We start from the raw sequence: 20,110 nt of genomic DNA, 5'->3' as shown, positions 1-20,110 counted from the left end.
TACTTAATTTAGCTGAGTTTGCTATTTCTTGAGCATAGTTAAATAGAAGAAAAGTCACAGTAGGATTTGGCCATGGCTTATTATTGATCCTACTGAAGGGAAAGCAGAACTTAATAAAGTTGAGGTAATGCCTACACATATGGCAGAGGGGTGGCTTCTTGAAAAGTGTTGTGGATCGTACCACATATAATTATCTGAATAAATTGATAGTAGCAAAAAAAAAAAAAAAAAAAAAAGTATTAGATGGGACTCTTCATCCCTTCAAAATCAGTCAAACTCGTGCCCTTCAGATCAGAGGATTACAATGGGGCCAAGGGTGAAATGCATTGTTACTTAGGCTGGAGAGGAAGAATGTGGTAAATACTCTACTTTAGACTGCTATTTTAATGTCCAACCTGTGTTGTTATTATTGAAATTAGGATGAAGCATTTCTATTTTGATATAAGAAAGTGTATTTGAAGCCCTGTGCTTGTGGCTTGGAAACCTAGTCAAGATGCATCAAAATGATCATGAAGTCAATGTGGTGACATAATGAGTTGTGTTCTGTCTCCACCTCCTGTTTTGGGAAACCATGTGGAATAGGAATGAAAAACAGTTTTAAAGCATAATTTTTAAGTATCTCAGTCCTGGGCTGGGTGGATAACTGTAATCTTCGATTTTTTTTCTGTTTTCACTTTATGGGGTGGTGAGAAATCCAGCTGGAGCAGCAAAACTGAGCTTTCTTCCTCTAGATTCCCAGTTCTACAGGATAGAGAACAAAGTTTTCATGATTTTTAGGCTAAAAATCCTTAGCTTGTGCTCTGTCTGGGACCCTCCTGTTGTAACTGTCTTGCATACAATCTGACAGGCTCTGGTTCATGACGAATGTTTTTTCAACCCCCTCGTTGAAATATACCACAAAACAGACTGCTATTTAAAGAATGTCAAACAGCCAAAAGTCAGGAAAATCACTATAATTTTGTCTCCATTTCCATATTATCATTTGCATATGTGGCTACCCAGACTCATACAGTCTGTAATTAACAGTAAATAGGCAGAAATCTTTAGAAAAAAATTCTAATATTTTCCTTGTGGCTGACTCCCTTCCCATCCACCCTCATTGCAATGTCAGCTCTGCTCCTACTTCATCCTACAAGGAAAGCTCCATAAAGAATATGCAGTTGGATGTTAGTCTGGAAAAAGAGCTGGGCTGGAGTGGGATCCTGGCCGAAGCAGGTCTGGCTGCAAGTGGGGCTGACCCAATGCTTGTTTCTCTCATATGCTCTCTCCACTGGTTTTGCTCCTCCAGCTATTGGATCCAGGCTAAGCTGATGTGGAACAAGTCAAAAATGTCAGACCTGCTGGTGATTGCTCCTTGATCTCAGGATGATCCTGGATCTTACCACTTTCCTAAGAATAAAAAAAAAAACTTGCTGACTCTAATCAGTACTCCCATAGCTGTAAAAATACTAAAACAATATACTAAGTAGTGTTTATTTCTTTAGAGAAATAGGTCCCTTACAGGAATTTCAGGAAGTTGTCATTTATTTGGGTGGTATGACGTTTAATCTACAGTAATTTCTATTGTGTTTTGATGACATTCCCTAACTTTCATGGCAGTCCAGCCTGAATCACATTTCAGTCATGATGTCTTCTGCTAAATGGCAGATAATATCCTAGAGGGCCTAAGAAACCTTTAAATGATCAAAAATCTAGAAATAAATCCACTGTTGCTCTTGCAAGTAAAACTTTATCATAAGACTGTAGATCTGATTTGTTGAGTCAACTTGAGAGCTGAATTGTTGTGTTTGTACTGACATAAGATTAATATTTGTATAGGAAATCACAGCCTGAACCTCTGATTAATCAGCTGAGGCAAGTGCTGGGTCAGCTATGGGAGCACAGGTGAGAGTAATCTAGCTGTTCTCCCGGAAGGGGTGGAGCTTGATTCCACCTCCTCTATGACCTCATTTAAGGGCTGACCACCACTGAGGCAGCATCTCTTGGAGATTGCTCCCCAGTGGGGACTGCCCCAGCTTCTCCATCCAAGGCATCAACACTGGTGAGTTTTCCTTTACATATAACCTTTGAATATTTACCATCATCTTTGTTAACATCTTTGTATTAGCCACCCCTTACAATATTAGAAGAGAAGGTGTCAAGTGTGGGAACACGAAGGGTGAAGTGGTACAACAACAGTTAGTGTTAGGTATTTCCAAAGTTGGTAGAGAAGCCTTGTATTAAATCTGTTATTCAATATGTATGAATGTTACCTTTCTTTCAAAGGTAAGTTGGAAGGTGAAGAGGTGTACTTATTTCAGATGATTTCTTCTAAAATCATACTTTTTTTTTTCTTTCTTTTTCTTTTTTTTTTTTTTTAAACTTATACTGAGGTTTAATAGAATCAAGTGCTTCAGATGGTGGTGCACATGCTTATTTGCTATCTGCAGGACACAGGCTTCTTGGTTCAGGTTGGGCTTTTTGTTTCCCCCTGGAACTCAGCATATAAAGTAAATAGGCTCTGGTTTTTTTGTGTATTTTTTTCTTTTCCTACTGTGTAGAAGGGATTTTCATGGCTTGGGAAAAGCAGTTTTTTGCCAGAAACTTATCCAAACAGAACTGGCAAGTAGCCAAAAATGTGGTGATTCTTCTTTGGGTGTGAATTTTAATTTCCAGACAGCTTCTCTTAATGCTCATTCATGACCTTTCCTTCTCTCATCACCACTGTGAGCTGCCAGGGTGATGTCTGCAGGCCCTGTTCTGGCCCACGGAGCAGGTTCTGAGGGGGGTGGGGGGGGGGGGGGTGGGGGGCTTTTTGTTGCAAGTTGATGCTGGGCCTGTGTGGGGTCTGGTGGTGGCCCACTAGGCCCACAGCTTGCCCATGGCTCTGTCTCCACTTGACAGTCTGCTTGATGGACAGATGAAAGCCTGGCTACTCAGCATGCAGATAGTAGCACAGGTCACCCCACAGCTGAAAAAATGATAAGGATATTTCTACTTGATCAGCTAGGAACTTCCTTACGCTCACATGTATAAAAAGCCTTTTTTCTTAAAAAAACAAAACCAAAACAAACAAACAAAAAAAACCCACTAAAGCAAAACAAAAACAAACAAACAAAAAAAAACCAACAGCAACAGAAACCCAGCTTATTGTTGCTCACTAAACAGTGCGAAGTCTGATCGTTTTGGAGTACTAAGTGTGCTTTCCCTGGCAACAAGATATTTTTTAAAATGACAGATTGGCTGTAGGAGCAGGGTGGGGCAGGGTAAATATGCATGCTTCTTAAAATACTGAAGAATAGCTATTGTGCTTACAGCTCTGGTGTTAAAAATCATGCTACTGTTTGTTTTGAAGTTTGTTTTTTAAATGGTAAAGAATTCAGGCTTGTAAGATTTCCTCTTAGACTGACGAATGTAATATTAAGTTTTCAATATGACAATAGTGTATAGTGCATAGATCTTGATTCTATATCACTGTGTCAGAATAATCTATCTAAAACAGTGCTTGGTAACAGACATTTACTTGAACATAGACTCAAAAATCTGTGGCACAGTACTTTAAAAGCCTGTTTGCATATTGTCTGTTTCTTTAAAGGGCTTCCGTATTGTCTCGGGCTCCCCTGGAAATGCAGTAAGGATTCGTATCACATCTCCGTTGCCATAGCAACAGCAGTCTTTCCCATAATGAGCTGCATCATCTGAACTGATGTCACAGCATCATGCAGCAGGTCACACAAGGCACCTCCTAGTATTGCATCCTACAGATGTGCCGTAAACATCAAAAGAGGATGATTTGAACGGGACATGGTAAGTGTGAAATGCTGTGCTGTTCTTAATTGCACCATTATCTTTCCTGTTTTATAAGGCTTTCCTAATATGAGAATGTGTGGGTTTTGCCTTGTGAAAATCATTCTGAGAAAAGATGCTGCATGCCTAAATACTGTTTTTCAGGCAGATAGGCTAAAACAAAGGCCTTCAGAAAATGTATTCAATACATTGTCTTTGTATTTGAAATAATCTCTGAAGATTTGAAGGGAATGTGTTTAGATTTCACAATTCAATTGAAGTTGCTACAGTTTGATATGCTTAAATGGAAAGAATAACTATTTTAAGTTTTAATGCCATAAAGGTAGCTCATTTTTTTCCATGCATATTTAAGTATTTCTTTTATATTCAGCTCTTCTTTTAACCTACTGTATTTTAATAACATCAGTATAATCTATTTTATTTTCAATGGCCTTCCATACCCAAATAGCACAGAAAATACCTCATGAACCAGTACAGAACAAGCAGCTGGCACAGTACTAATTTAAAACATGGTTTGGTTTTACCCTATTTCTGATAGTATTCTTAATTTTAAGAAAAAAACAAGATTAAAAAATAATCAAAATTGATACGACTGTCAGACAATAACCAGGTGTTTTGTATGTACAGTAGCTTTTAGCTTTTCAGCTGTTTCTTTCCTTTCCTGTGTTTTTTTTTTTTTTTTATGCTGGTCTTTAATATGAATATAATGCATTTCAGATCTATCCTTTACTGGAAGGAAAACATGTCTGGTTTTTTATTTTTTTTTCCTGCTGCAACTGCAGTAAAAGGTGTAGCCAAAGATTCAGGCTTTTGCTGTTCATAAAATAAGAATATGAATAAGTATAAAATGCTTCTACGCCTGTAGTGGGAAGAAAATGTGCATCTTTTATTTAGTGAATTGGTTAGAAACATGTCTATAATATTGAGAAACTCTTTGCAGTGTCCTATATTCATTTACTTTGTATTAATATCTCACTTCCAGAGGCCAGGATGATTTTGCTAAACCTAATCTTGCTGGATGGCATATAGCATTGTTTAACTGTTTTTGCATGTTTGAAAGGTTCGATCTTTCAGCTGCTTGCTTTTAGAAGGAAAGAAAAGACCAGACACATGTCATTTTAATTGATCAATATGTCCACTAGGAATTAGGGAGTGGTCTCTGGCTCTGTTCTGCCCATGTAGCTTATTTGAAAAGTGCATCGAGAAAAGAAATAGCAGCTACTAATCTACTGATGTCTGCATTTTTGGTCACTTATGCTTGATAAAGTATGGAGTGGCAAATCTAATGGGATTTGATTACCCTTCACAGGGATAGAGACTATGGGCTTATCTGGCAAATCTGGAACGAAGCTTCTATATTTTAATTAGACAGCTGCGCTGCTCATAGGCTATTTTCAGCATGAACTGAGTATGTTTGTTCCTCTTCCCTATTAAAAAATGCAACACAAATGTTTGTAAATGTACACTATAATTATAGTTTCTTTATTATCTGTGAGGCATTTTACATTATGAAAGTCCTCTGTGTCCGTGGCACTCTCAGCAGGCAAACTCAGAAGGCATGAGTTAGCAAGGGGAAGGGAGGGATTGCTGAGGTCAGAAGGGAGTTGTTGATCAATACATTTAAGTTGCAGCTTTAGGGACCATTTTGTAAGGAGTGCTCATAAGACATGCTTTGAAATATTATGCCATTATTAATATTGGTGTGTTTTGTTAGATTTTACATATGACAGGATTATTACAAGATGAAATGTGAGGGGGAATATTGAGGAAAGACTTCTGATGGCATCCGTGAACAAATGAAGTCTCTTGTGCAGACTGTCTTTGTTTTCTTTATCATTATTAGTAAAATAATCTTATTTCCTTAACTATATATATATATATACACACATACACACACACACATATGTAAAAGAACTGTAGAGTACCTGTTACTCTATACCACTCTGTTCTCACAGCATTGTTTGCTCTGGGAAACACTCCCTGGTATTGGAGCTGTGATGACATTACTAGTGTTTTGGTGAACATTTCTGCAATTTATGACTTCAGCACAGTGCTGTTCATTTTTGTACAGGCCCAAGTATTTTGCTGAGGTCTGTATGAGGACATGGAAGAGTATGGAGTGATGAAGAGGGTCTTTTTCATTAATTATAAATGTTATTGCCTGTGTCAGACCATGACTGAATGTGTGTAGAAACACTATTGGTGCAATACAGTTTTGCTTCCTGTTTAGGTATATTCATAATTTGGACAATTGTGTGAGACAGTATTCAGCAACAGTCAGGCCGTGTTGCTTTAAATTTTGTTCTGCTGCTAGATTTACTGAATCATCCTTACCAAAAGTAAAGCATGTTGAAAATGCGCACAGTGCTCTTTAAGTAACTGAATTTGGATGGCCTGATCTGATAGACTTCTTTGTATGTGCGGATTTATACTGATGTGTGGTTGGATATTGATGTATATTCGTGAAGTGAAAGGATATAAGTGTTTAATCTTTGCTATGATAAAATCCTTTATCATACATAGCCTAGAACTGCATAGAGAGTGAAACAGAAGCTTGATTCTTCCCAAAACAGTTGTGGGATTTGATGGCAAGATCCAACTCCTACAGTGGGAGTTGGTACAGTTGGATTTGTTTTGTCAGCCTACAACAGCTCAAAACCTCCTGAAAAGTTATTGGAGCATATCTTCCTCTATGGAAGAAAGCAGTCATTCTCCTCTAAAGCTGAGGGAGCCCTGTGATCTAGGCTTTATAATCCTTGTGTTGTGCATCAGTAGAATAATGCTGGGTAGGTGTCAACCCTGTGGATCTGGAGTGGTCCTGTGTCCAGAAACTCATCCCTTCAAACTGTAGGAGTCTTTCATCAGAAGAGTTCAAGGCATTTATTAGATCTGGTGCCCTTCCAAAATGACAGTGAAATATTTTCTTCAAAATAACTTAATTATAACACAGAATATGTTTTTCTTTTAACTTGTACTCTTCTGCAAAAATTATTGCTGTGTCATGGGAGAAATACTGACAGCATTCTGGGCTTGGTGTGCGTTTGCTTTTCTTGTGGTATTTTTTTCCTTCTGAATGCTAGTAGCTTTAGAAAAAGGTATGGCTATCCAGAATATCTGTATTTATTTTAAGTATTGTGCTTAAAAGAACAGAAATTATGTAGTAAGAGGTGTTAGAATTCTGTTTTGAAATGCTACATTTATATTTTTAATTGTAAGTTTGGCCTGTGCATGCAGTGAAGTGTCTGTGCACTAATGAGTTTGTACTGGCATTAGTAGGATAAAACTAAAAATACACGACCTGAAAGATGACTTTAAAGGATCATCTTGCAACTAATTTATGTCTGAATATCAATATTTCAGTTGACAAAGGGGGAGACAGGTGCTTTTTGCTGAAAGGAACTGCACATCACAGAAGATTCCAGTAGCAGGAAGTAAGGAAAATTGTGTATGTTGCTCCTATCAGAAGCTGTTTGATCTGGGCCAGGTTTTTGCTGACACAGGAAGAGAAGGAGTGTGAGGAAAATCTGGGTTTGATGGAGATCCAAGGGAGTCTGGATTGCCACTCTGTGCTCTGGGGAGTGGAATGTGTAGATGGGCTACCATGTCTGATGTCACACTTGTGACCCAGCACTCCCCTGGGAAAGGCAGTCACCACCCGGCACTTCTGTAGGCTTCAGCATAGGGAAGGAAAGACCACAGCTGTGCTTCTAACTTGAACATATATATATAGATATTTTTATAGAGACATTTTCTGTGTTATGGTTTAAAAGCCTTCTCTTCCTTGTTTGCTAGGTGGACACCTGTCCTATTATTCAGTTACCTAAAGGCCTGGGGGGCAATTTTCTTTCTTATGTTCGGTTTAGTATCTGTCATTTTCTAGTGACTCTAACACAACAGCACTGTTTTCCTTTCCTCCCCCCATCCACATCTCCCTTCACATCCTTAAAGTCAGGCATAACAAAGTGTAATGTAAATCCAGAAATTTGCTTGGAATTGTCATTGTGGCTTTTAGCTACGTAACTATTTATGCTGTTGATAAGGTCCCATGCACCAGGAAGGTCCTCAGCAAAGTTATTTAAGAGTATCAAGAAGTGCTTTCCTGAATCAAAAGGCTTCTCATTTCCAAAATGCTTTCAGAGAGGCTTTGCTTCATGAAGAAGAGGAAAGGGGGGTGGTAGAGAAAAGTAAAACTACTTACAGATAGTTTCTCCCTTCCTCTTTTGTGGTTGAAGCTTCAAATGTCTAAGCTCTTGTGTGTTCTGAATCCCAGTGAGGCTGACTCAGCTATGCATCACTCCAAGGTCAAAAAAACTCAGTTCTATGCAGCTTACGGTGTCTGGCACTTCCAGACAAGATACTTAAAGCCAGGAATCCTCTGCTCTTTGTGATCTCTCAATTCTCATGACACATGTCTGATGCAGGGTTGCTCTGGCCAGCTTGACTGAAGTGCATCTCCTCTTGCTTCTTGTCCAGTATTCAGTTACCGTGCCAGTCAATGAGAGGCTTGTCCCTCTGGTCAATGAATATCTCTAAAGCACCTAGGAACTAAGAATTTCTTTTTTCTTAATTGTGAGTTGTTCCCATGCTGTGGAGTAATTGTTGTGTCCTGCAGAAAGCATTGATCTCAGGGCTAGGATTGGAGGATGTATGTTCTGAGCTGTAAAAACACTTTACTACTTCTGCCAGCTTTATGGCTTCTGCAACTGTTGAGAGCGCCCAGCGCTAGAAGTCAGTGGCTGATGGCTGGGGGGGTGGGGACTGGGGAAGCCTTTGTGTGGCTGTCAGGTATCTGCAAGGTAGAGCATGGATTCAGAAAAGCTGGTGTCCTGAAGCTGTGGCATACCAAATGCCTTCCTCATAAACCTCAGGTACATGCTCATATCTATTTTGTCTATAGTTTAGAAATGTGTGCTCTCTTTGGCAGAGATATTCCTCCTGAGAGTGAATTCTAGAAGGAAATAGCTCTATGAAATAGATTTCTCAACCCCCACAGTACAGGGTCTTTTGGGAGTTGACACACTTAAAGACTGCCTTTGATAAAGTTAGGTTGTACTAAAGAAAGCCATGGCTTTTGTGTGAGAAAGCAACTAGCTGCAATAACTAGATTTCTTCTCAGTTTAATGCTAACACGTATATCTTTCTGTTTCAAGAGATGCCCCTTACTAATTGTAAGCTAGTTACTGATGTAGTTTCAGGGCTAGGATGAAGACAAAACTGCTTCACGAACTGTCAAAGAATAATGCAAATTATATACAACTTCATGTATGAATAAGAGGTATGCATCTGAATTGAGAACAAGTTCTGTTTTTTGTTGTTTTTTTTGTTTCTTTGTTTTTCTTTGCTGTGACTTTTTGATATGACTTCTTTTGTGTATTTTGCTGTGTCATTTCCAAAGCATTTTCTCTCTGGATTAAAAACTTGAAGCTGAGTTTCTTCTTTGATATTAAATTCATCCCACCTCTGTAACTCTTCCTCGCAATTTACATTAGACTTTCACTTCTTATTTTCAGCTCCTGCTCGGTTCTATTACATATCAACTTTCTCTACATCTTGCTTCTTCAGCATTCTGGTCCTCAGTGTTACCTTTGTAGTCACCCTTATACACAGTTACCATTCACTTTTTTTTTAAGTCCCTCACAGAAGAGAGGAGGGAAAAAAATTTCTCTAGACTGCACCTAAAAAGTAGTTTATGAAGAGTTAAATAGAAATCTTGTGGGACTTTTGGTGTATTACTGTGCTTTAAAACAAAACAATTTAGGTATCTCCAGCAAAGTCTGAGTATAGACTGTAGGAGCTCTGCATGTGTGTGTGTATATCTATTTGAAATTCTGATCCCTTTTTTGAATTATTTCATTCATCTAAGAAAAAAATTTTTTTAAAGAGGAATTTCTGCTCAAAGGATTGAGTAACTTGACCAGCTTTCTTGGAAAGCATCTGGCAGGCTGGGGAGAATAAGCTATTTTTCTCATTTCTAGTATACTACTTGAGGGAAAAACTATTGTTTTTTATCTTCCTAGTTTCCTAAGATTGTTCCTTTTATTTTTTTTTTTCTGGGGGTTGGCTTTTCCTGTGTTTTTCTAGTCGTATGAGTAAGACTATCTTGTATTGTAGATGTATAAAAACTCAGGGCTTGAAACAGGGTTTGTTACCTGCTCAAAATTAGGATACTTCTTACTGTGATTAACTCAGGTCATTCTAGACTTTCAAGGGTGGAGAATCTGCTTCCAGTTATTCTAGGCAAACATTGGTCTCATTATTTGTTTGGTGTTAAATGGTATTAAAGATCCTCTGCTTTGATGCTGGAATCTGAAATTACTTAGCTGGTGTCAGAAAAGAGTTACCCGCATCCCTTACGCGAAAACAAACACAACTTCTACCAGCTAGATAAGTGCTTGTCCTAAGCTCAACAGGTTGCTGTTGTAAAATACTGCTAAGGAAGTAAGTAAAGACATTTCAACAAAATGGATTTTGAAAATAAAAACTACAAGAGCAAAATACTTGCCTAGTGAAATACTAGTCTCATTAAATAGGAGATTGGAATGTAAGGAGTATGACCATAGCTGCTTGTAACTAAGCCCACTGGAAGTTTAAACCAAGTGACTTGTATTGCACTTCTCCTTTTGATAAATGTGTACAGATTTGATAGATGTTTGATAAGAACTGATAAAACTTATGTGGTGAATGCAAAAAACAAAAAGGAGCTGGATATTGTCACTGGGGCTGCATTAAGACTTTTTTTAAGCTGATATTCCAAGGTGAGTCTTTTAGAAACTCAAAATGCAAGTTAGCAACGACTGCCATTAGTAAAAGATTTCTTTCAACACTTAGTTTTTGTCATGAAGAATTGTGTATCAGAGCTGAGCTCTACTGATAAGCTGGGGTATTCTGAGAAGGCTTTTAATTATAGTACAACTTTTCAAGCTGTTTTATGTAGTTACTGCAGGTTACTCAAAATATCCATGAATGTTAGAATGTGTTTAGAAACATCTATTTCTGCTGAGGAGACCAATTCTCTGGCTATGGCATGTCTGTACCAGCAAATGTGTATCTGTCTTGCACTTTTAAGCCGCACTGTTAGTCTCTGAAAACATGCCAAATTTTATTGGAATAATAAACTGGATTATGAATGCCACAAAAGCAAACACACATAAAAACCACTAATTCAAGTAGAAAAGGCTACTGTCTGTCAGACTTCAAGATGTCTTGGGTATGCTGCTATGGCAATGACACAGCAGATAAGCAAGTTGCCATTTTAATGGTCAGCTATTAGAATACACTGGGTGAATTTTATGGCTTCTTAATGTGCCATTCAGCCTTGCTTCTCCTCAGAGCTTCGTCTCAACACTTTGTTAGGTCTTTAACTGCAACATCCCAGTTTAGTTCCTAATGATCTCATGTATTGATAACCTGGAATATAAATTAGAGCATCTTTGAGTGGTTATTTTATTTATTTATTTTTTTTACATGTGGAAAAGGTGGTGTCAGTATGCCCTGTGCACAATGTAAAACCAGGTAGTAGGTTGGCCACACTGCTGACTGTTCTTTGAGAAGGAAACAGTTTTAACCCTCTGAGTGCTGAGCACCTGTTTGCAATGTAATAGCTTTATTAAGTAACCTTTTAAATAAACTCAAAGGCTTGTACTTTAGTTTTCTGTGAATTATGCAGTAATCAACTTTTCTTGGTTTCATGTGCTACTTTGAATGAATCAGACTGGAACTCTAGTTTCATTTGCTCTTTCCAACTATGAGACTTTGTAACTTTTAAAGTCTCGAAGGTCAAATGGGATAAAAGGATAAAACCCCCTCAAATCCCTGTTGCTTCCTTGTACCCTTGGGCAATGTGGAGAAAAATGTTTTCAGTGTGTTGAGGGCATGAGTGGTGAGTTACACTAAACGCCATTACTAGATTAATGTTTGGCTAAAGTAAGATCTCAGCTGTTGTCCATTCTACATTTTCTGTGCAAATGTACTGAAACTCATACAATGACTTCCTGGATTTGGATATGGGTGCTGAAGGTAAAGTGTGAAAATCTAAAGTAAGCAGTCTAGAACTCGGGATTTTTTTTATCCTGAAATAAAGGATTAAACAGTAGAAGACTTAAATCTGCTATCAGATGTCTGGAAAACTGGGTGTTATTGACAATACAAAACCTTGCAGATGAAAGTAGCAAGCAACAAACTGCTAAGCCTGGTTAACTGAAAGTAAGAGCTTAATTCCGTAATTAAGTTATGGACAGAGATCTCCACAGGCTGAGTCAATACTGACAGAAAGGTAGAAGCACCTGGTCAATATAGCTCATGGACATAAATGCATATCACTCTGCCATGAATACACTTATTTCTTTTTTGGAAAAGAAAGGAAACCCACAAGCTTTTTCTGTGATCTTGAAGGACTCCTTTCCCCAGCCAGGGCTTGACAGAAGTATTGCACAAAAGGCTGTTTTCTTGGTGATTGCTGACTCATTGAAACACCTATTGCTGATCTTCATGAAATCCTAGGTTATTTTTGGTCAGAGAGCAAACAGCCCAAAATAGCTAATGACTGATGGATATGTGCTAACCTGAGCTGCAATTTACACAGAGCTAACATCTGTTCTGAATTTGGCTGATCCCTGGCTTCTGGAGATGACTTTATTTGCCAGTCTAATAAGTACACATTTATAGAAACTGGATAGCTGTAACTGTCAAGCAAGCTTTCAATCTATATGCCAGTCTGTCAGGGAATATGGCAAGAATGGCATCTTAAGAGGGTTAAGAGTTAAAGTAGGTCCCACAGTTAAGCTGTACTGATTTCACTGTTTGGACTTCCTTTCCAGGTGTACCTGCATGTAGCTTTGATTTCCATTTTCACCTCTTGAGTTGCATAACAAAATTTAAAAAATCAAACACTAATGATACATGTGTAAATGTGTAACATGTACGTAAAGCAAGAGAATGATTTTACTTTTTTTTTTTTTTTTTTTTTTTTCTTGGTAGCATTTATACAAACCAATTTCTTATGGTTTTAACTAATCTCTAACAAGTTCAGGTTCTGGGCAGTGAAATTCTAATCATGTGTGTAAAAAATAGTTTTGAGAAACATTTCCTAAAATGCTTAGTGTTTTCATTGATATGGGAGAACGACATGTAAGGCAGAGTCTGTGGACAACCACCGCAAACCTGGAATCTACAAAGGGGTATTTCCCCTCCTCCACATCTAATCTGCAAATTATAAATTCTGTAAGTGAAACTTGATAGCATTTGGAGTCAGGGAATATGCTTGTGTGGCAGGGTTCTTGTGTTTTGTTTTTAACAGTATTTCCTTAGACTGGAAAAGGCCTCAGGGGTTACTATTAGCCTGTCTTGGGCTGATTAGCATTAGGTGCTCGAGTACTGTTGCATTTGCAAAATAACATATCCTAACAATCTTGTGGAAGGAAGCCTGGGATTCCACTCCTCCCTGTGGAGAGCCCAGGGAATAATCATTTTGGTAGATTAAATCTCTCTAAGAGAAGAAATAATAGATGTATATAATCCTTAAAGGTGGTTATCTCCTGGACCAGGATACACAGTGATTTTTTTTTTTTGTTTTTCTCCAGCCTTTTCAAGTGTTTATTGAAAGTGAGGGAAAACATCATCTGAGTTATGACGCTTTATTTAAGCCTTCTTCATCATGCTGGTGGTTCATAGCTACAAACCGCACCACAAACAAAACTCATCCTTTTTCTTAAATCCAAAATTAGACATCTTTATAGATAAAACTTAAATTAAAGGCAGCAATATACTGGTAATAAAAAGGCAAAGATAAATATGGTTTTTCTTTGACATTGTATGTTTAGACAAATATTAAAACAAATGCTTGTTTACAAAGTTATAACTTAGTAAATGAGTTTATATCATTTGATTGAAAGGAGTTGCAATTGTGTTCAATAAACACATGAGCATGAGTAATTAAATAGAATGTAAAACATGTAGTAGGAATTGAAACAATTTTCAGAAGGAAATTTGAATAAGTAATCCTAAAAGGTGTTCACATAGAAATCAAATACTCTGCAATATAAGTATTTATGAATGTTTGTGTTATCTGTAATCAATAAATTTCAAACTTGGCTATACTTGAGCAGCCTTTTGCTGCTATATTTATTTATTTTAGCATTATAATAATAATGCCACAGAATCAAAGTTAGGTTTGAATGGATTGAAATAGGCAATACTTCAATAACTATTCCATTCACCCAAATAGCTCACTAAATGTGTGTGCCAGATCTTTTTGTCTCCAAGAAGCAAACCTAGAACATATTGAAACACAGCAGGAAGAAGCTGATTCTTAGAAAAGTGTCCAAGTAAAATGTAAGCTTCTAAGGAAGAGGTGTTTTGTTTGTTTTCTTTTTAAATAAGAGGAAGAGAACTAAAAAGGCATAATAGTGCTTTAATAATTCCTAGGCTTTGCAGTGTGATGATTTGTCCTGCTGTGATGAGGAGGAAGACTAGGCTCCCTTAAGAATATTGCTGTGCTGAGTCTGGAAGGAAAAGAGTCAGCAGCATAGCAGCAGTTGGTGCACAGCTATTCAGTGATGTTTGGTTTAGTTATTACTCATGGTGAGTCTGTCTGCTTCTGAACTTGTTCTGAACAACCTAGAAACATTAGCACAAAGATGATCTTGAGGGCTACCCTTTATCTCATCCCCTTTTCACTGAGGACTAATATCACGTCTGGGTTTAAAATTCATTTTTCAAGTTCGCAACATGTTTTATTTGCCAAAATCTTACCCAGCTTGAAATGTATTTTCTCTAGCTGCAATTTTTAAGGACTGTAACAAGCTTTAAAGTCTAAAGATACCAGAATTCTGAGGAAAGTGTCATGATCTTCATAGATGTGTGGCTTTATTTTAAAAAGCAAGATTTCTGTGGCTTGATAGTAAAATTCAAACATTAATTGACTTTTACATGGAAGGCCCATGCTTCTTGATATGTTGCTATCACTTCCCAATACCAAATTGCAGTGTGAAAGTTTCTTGTACAGGAAATCAAATTTCACATCAGTTGTTAGTGGTTTCTTTGAGTTAAGCATAATGATGAACTATGAATTTACATGTGTTAAATGTGAAAGCCTCAGAGAATCAGGTCATGTCTTATAACAAAGCACAGATGATGGCAACAAAGCAGGTTCATCCGCTAAGGTTGTTCAGACTCACTTGAGAGAAATCAGTGTAGCCTCTAAATAGAAGTTGCTTTTGTAGATCCTAAAAGAAAACAAACTGACCAAAGTAGTGTGGTCTGTTTTGGTATTGTTGTTCTATTGTTATTGTTGTTATTCTTGATGTTGTTGGAAAGAGACACTTAGCAGATGAAGTCATGCTAAGATGCATACAGAAGTCCAGACTATCTCCTCCCTGCCCCAAAACATGTACTGTGTATGTCTGTCTGCATGTCTGTGAAGGAGTTGTACTGTGCTGGCAGGTATTTGAGAGGACATTCCACATCTGTGATTGAGCTTATTTGTGTCTTTAAAAAAGAAAAGTAAGAATTTGATCTGTTAATAACCGATGGGGTGAGAAGTTAGTTGTGCTTTTTAAAAGAAGCTATTTTCTGAAGCTTGGTGCAAACATACTCTGACTGCAGGGGAACTTTCTCACTTTTGGAGATGTGGAGAATTTCAGCTTTGTGAAGTTCATCTGAATTGTCATGTTTCAAATAACTTGTGAGAAAATGACATTGTATGTACAAAGAAATATGACCCTGTATCAAATGTGCACTTTTCTCCAAGTATGGAAGCTAATTGCTTCAGTGGAGAGGAAGAAGGGGCTTCCGACATACTTCCTAGCTGTGACAGTAGATGGTACCTTCAAACTCCCTCCATTAACACAGGAGTTAGGGTATGAAATGCTTCCTCTCTGAAAAGTTATTTCCTGTCTGTGCACTGAAAAGAATTCTGCTGTGTAATGTTGCTTCCCTTTGATCCCTTTAGTATGCTTGGAGAGGGGAGACTTGAAGAGGCAAGCACTGTGCACAGGATGTGCTTGTGATTTAGGGGCACCCTGCAGCCATGTGAAGAAAATGCAGAGAGGTGGCTAAGAACAGCCCAGCTGGTGAGGGTTACAGAGAGAGGAAATGGCAGGAACAGAGTGTTTGGTAACAGTTAGCTCAAGTTTAAAAGGGGGAAATTGATGGAGATGGGGCACTGAGGGGTGCAGGTAGTGGGAAATAGTGGTGGTAGGTGGACAGCAGGAATAAATTATCTTAGTGGTCTTTGCCAATGTCAAGGGTTCTGTGAGTGAGTTTTAACAAGTTGAAGGAGAATGAGGTAACAGCTGATATAGCCTGGCCACGAGTTAAATGCTGCTTAAAGGCTCCATGGGCTCCAACTTCTATTCACCTCCTGTCAAAATAACATGAATGCTGCAAATTCCTCTGAGGCCATCTAATGGGTATGGTGCACTATTTCCAGTCATACTGGGAACAAATATAAGACATTTAAAGTACAGTACGCAACAAAATATATCTAATGGCATTATCCAGTACAGTTAGAGCATGCAGCAAATGAATCAGCAGTGGTTTAAGAGCATAATAATAAATTTTACTTTAGCTAAGCAAGCTCATTTCTTAAATCCTTGGAGGCTCTGCAGGATGTTTTAATGGCTCTTTTGTGATGTGGATATTTCCTCAGTTTAAAAACTGGACTAAGTAGGTTCATTTTGCATAACTTAGAAAAGATCTTTCATACGGTAATGATTTTAGGTCAGTGCTAAGCTAGACCAGATGTGGAGGAATGATTTAACAGTGAAATGCTGCATATCCTATTACAAAGCTTTTTAGGCCTGTATACATACCCTCACAGCAGTAAGTTTGCGATTAATAGTAAGTTCTTAGTGCATAGCTATAGGTAAAAAAAATATCCATAATGCTTCCACCACAGTTCACTGATATTTGAAGACCTTTGAATTAATTCATTAGGAAAACAATTTGTTGGAGTCATCTGTAGTTAGGAATAAGCTTATAATTGTATCATTGTTACCCAGAAAAATATTCCATCCATCTGTGCTATAGAGGTTAACAGCAAACCATAATAAAACCTGAATGATACTGAAACCATAAAATAAACCTACCTTTCTAAGTGGAAGGAAAGAAGTTGAGGATGTAGACAGCTGTTAACTAGGGGTCTTTCTCTCTGAAATATCCCCAGTAGTCTTTATGATATAAACTACTCACTGCTAAAATGCTGACATTATTGACTTGAGATTCAGAAAAAGAAAAGATAATTTAGCAACTTTTCTACTTGTCAGTATTTAAGATAACAGTGTGATGTTTAAAATGATTATGCACACGCATTCAAGGAGTGCTGAAATGCAGGTTGCATTTGGAACCCTGTCCTCTGCTCTTCACTTCATTTGTATAGGCAGGAGTTTGGTAGTCTAAGATATTACACAAACTCTTTGACAATGACAGATCCTTTGCTGAATGTTATGAGGATGTTCTGTCATTTAAATAATGAATCTAATATTGCCTGCGTTTTCTCCACTGTTAGTTTTGTCTGTCTGAATGCTTTGCCACAGATTAATAAAACAAAATTTAGGTGGATATTTATAGAGATAGTTGAAACAAAATCCATATATCTATATCACATTTATGGCTTATTTTGTATTGATGATTCTGTCTATACAATAAAACAGTAGATTTGTTTCTATATTCATTTCAGTGTCATTCCACATGTAAAAATGTTTCTTAAAGATATGTTCTGTGATTTTAACGCAAACTGAAAATTATTTTCCCTGGCTTAGCAGAAAGCGAAAAATTTAATGTAAAGAATAGGCTGTTTGTATTTGCAAAACCTCAAACTGCTAATACAAATTGTGTTGATTTCTGAAAATACTAGTAACTTCCTTCTGGCTTGGTGCCCAATTTAATCAATGCTGACTTTGCATCCTTTATTAGGCATTTGTTTTCCTGAATTACGAAGTAGATCATCATTCACTGTAGTGATCTAATAAAAACCCAAACATAGCAATATGCTTAATAAAGCTAAATGTAATAAAGGTCGATCTTTAAAACAGTTGTTAAAGATAGAAATTAGCATTGTAACATAAAAGACATCTTGTGTGTGGGAAACTAAAGTTCACGATTTTACTTTGCGCCATTTTGCTCTATTTTGTGAACACCACATAGGTTAGGCATGCATCTTTCAGAAAATGTCTTAAGCAAGCATAATATTCAAGTGTTTTTCTTTTCTTTCTTTTTTTTTTTTTTTTTTTCCTACAGAAAAAATCTTTTTTTTTTTTTTTTTTCCTCCAGTAGCTTGAAATCTGTTCATAGTTGAAATATATCAGAAGGTATAGACTGGCACAGTACCCTCAGTATATAGTAGAAGTGTAACTAATAGGACTACTCAAGGATTATAGGATTATAGGGAGACCTACAATATTTCTAATTTAGACATGATTAAAGAACTTTACCTCTTCGAAGGTAAGAAACATTGCTCAGAACATTTCAGAAACTGAAAAAGTCAGTTCTTTTTTTTTATGACAAAGCTTATTGCAATTGGTTCATTAAGAGATATGTGTCATATCTAAATCATCTCAGTGATTTTATATAATTCATGTTTTTTTTTCCTTCGGAAATATGTGGTGGGAGTGGTTCATGATTCTTTGTTTTTTATGACATTCAAAACAAAAATTTTCATTGAATTTCATGCTTCACTTAATTTATTCTGAAGACTTTTTTTTTTTACCATATGTAAATATGAAATCCCTAGTAATGGCTGTGCTGTGAAGCGTCGTAATAGTAGCTGGTCAGAGTAGGCAGATGGAGGAAAAAATTGAATAGTTTATTTCTTTATAGGGATTTTCTTGTTTCAAAATCTTACAACCTTTTAGAAACTGATTCTTAAAGATATCTTGTATACCTCACATGAAAAGAATCTACTTTATTCAGAGAAACACTGCAAAGCTAACACATCTGGGATGTGGGGTTTTTTTGTCTTTTTTCTTAGTACACTGACTTGCAATTACAAGTTGATAAATGAAAGTTTAAAGAATATGGGAGAACAATGTGTGGTTCTTGTGTTATTGCTGACCTCCATTTCTGATTAGAGATGAGACTAAAAATTTTGTATTGGGGTCAATAGATTGAGGTGTTAACACTGTCTTGGAAGTAACAAAAGCTGTGTAGTGTTGGCCATGCGTCTACAACTCCTCCTACAAACATTTCCTAAGCTTTCCAAAAGGATGAAAACAAAAAATCTCCTTCCCTGCATTAGTTCCAAATCATCTGTAGTTTTAAGTATATACATCTTTCATAATTACAAATTTTCAAACATAAAAACAAATGTAGTACTTGTATAATTAAAGATAGTGATAAAGCTGGTACTTGTTTCAATCCCTTTTACTGATAGTTGCCTAAAGAAAAAATCAAGGACAGAATTAAAAACAAAGTGAGAAATTGAAGTGCAGGTAAAAATCAATAGCTTTGAAGTCCGTAACTTCAATGTATACAAAGAAAAAAAAACATACTGGTCTTTCCAAGATACTACTACTTTTTTGACTACTTTCTGTTTTTGGAAATTGTGAAGTAATATGAGACTTCTTCCTTGTGGCATTTTTGACCTGACCTAAATAAGAAATATCTGAAGGCACCATATCTCTTCTGGTGTCTGCTGCTATGTTCTCAGTTTCACTTCTCTCCTAAGTATCTTAAATCAAGGAAGCTTATTAGCATAGGAAACACTGGGTTGCCTACTGGGTGTGAGGAATACTGCTCCTAATGTTATGCTCTCTTGACTCTTAGATTAGACAGTCATTCAGCAAAATTTAATTCTGTTAAAATCTAGGAAGCAGATATAATTTTGGGATTGGAACTTAAAGATTTATTTTGATATTCATTCCCATGATCTTTCATTCACAGTTCTCTTGTTTTAATGCTACACATAAAAAAGGTAATTGGTGCTGCTTAGTGAATGAATTGAGACTGGAACAATCACAAAAAATGCACTCTGGAATTAAAAGCATTGATAATAGAACTAGCAGTTTAAATCTGTAAGTCATCTAGCACTTGATAACTTCTTTTACTCTCAATAGCATTTGTGCAGATTTCAGTGCATTATTCTTTATGGAGGACTTAAAGTGAAATCCTTTAGAAAGCTGGAGAACTGGATCAGTAGGGAGGGCCCTTTGATAGTTGGTACAGATCTTCAGCTTTCTGCTAAACTGCCATTCTGACAACTCCAGATAGAGTCGTATTTGAGCTGTGTCTGGTGAGAGCTTGGGAAGCTAAAAGTATGCTCTGTATTTTGGCACACTTTACAGATGTACTTCAGTGAGTATCAAGATACGAACAAGTGAAGTTGGAGCAA

At 37.0% G+C, this 20,110-nt stretch overlaps 1 protein-coding gene across 2 annotated transcripts in view; it reads left to right on the top strand.

Moving 5' to 3' along the window:
- The first annotated feature begins 3,574 nt into the window (after nucleotides 1-3,574).
- AKAP6 (A-kinase anchoring protein 6) overlaps nucleotides 3,575-20,110 on the top strand; it is a 250,248-nt gene continuing 233,712 nt past the window's right edge. For both annotated transcript variants that reach the window (XM_072337277.1, XM_072337276.1), the window contains exon 1: nucleotides 3,575-3,786. The gene's annotated coding sequence lies outside the window, so the exon portion shown is untranslated. The remainder of the gene's footprint in view (nucleotides 3,787-20,110) is intronic.

The sequence above is a fragment of the Excalfactoria chinensis genome, chromosome 5 (assembly GCF_039878825.1).
Source record: "Excalfactoria chinensis isolate bCotChi1 chromosome 5, bCotChi1.hap2, whole genome shotgun sequence".
Lineage (NCBI taxonomy): Eukaryota > Metazoa > Chordata > Aves > Galliformes > Phasianidae > Excalfactoria > Excalfactoria chinensis.
Note: the sequence above shows the minus strand (reverse complement) of the source record. Positions and strands in the feature narration are given on the sequence as shown.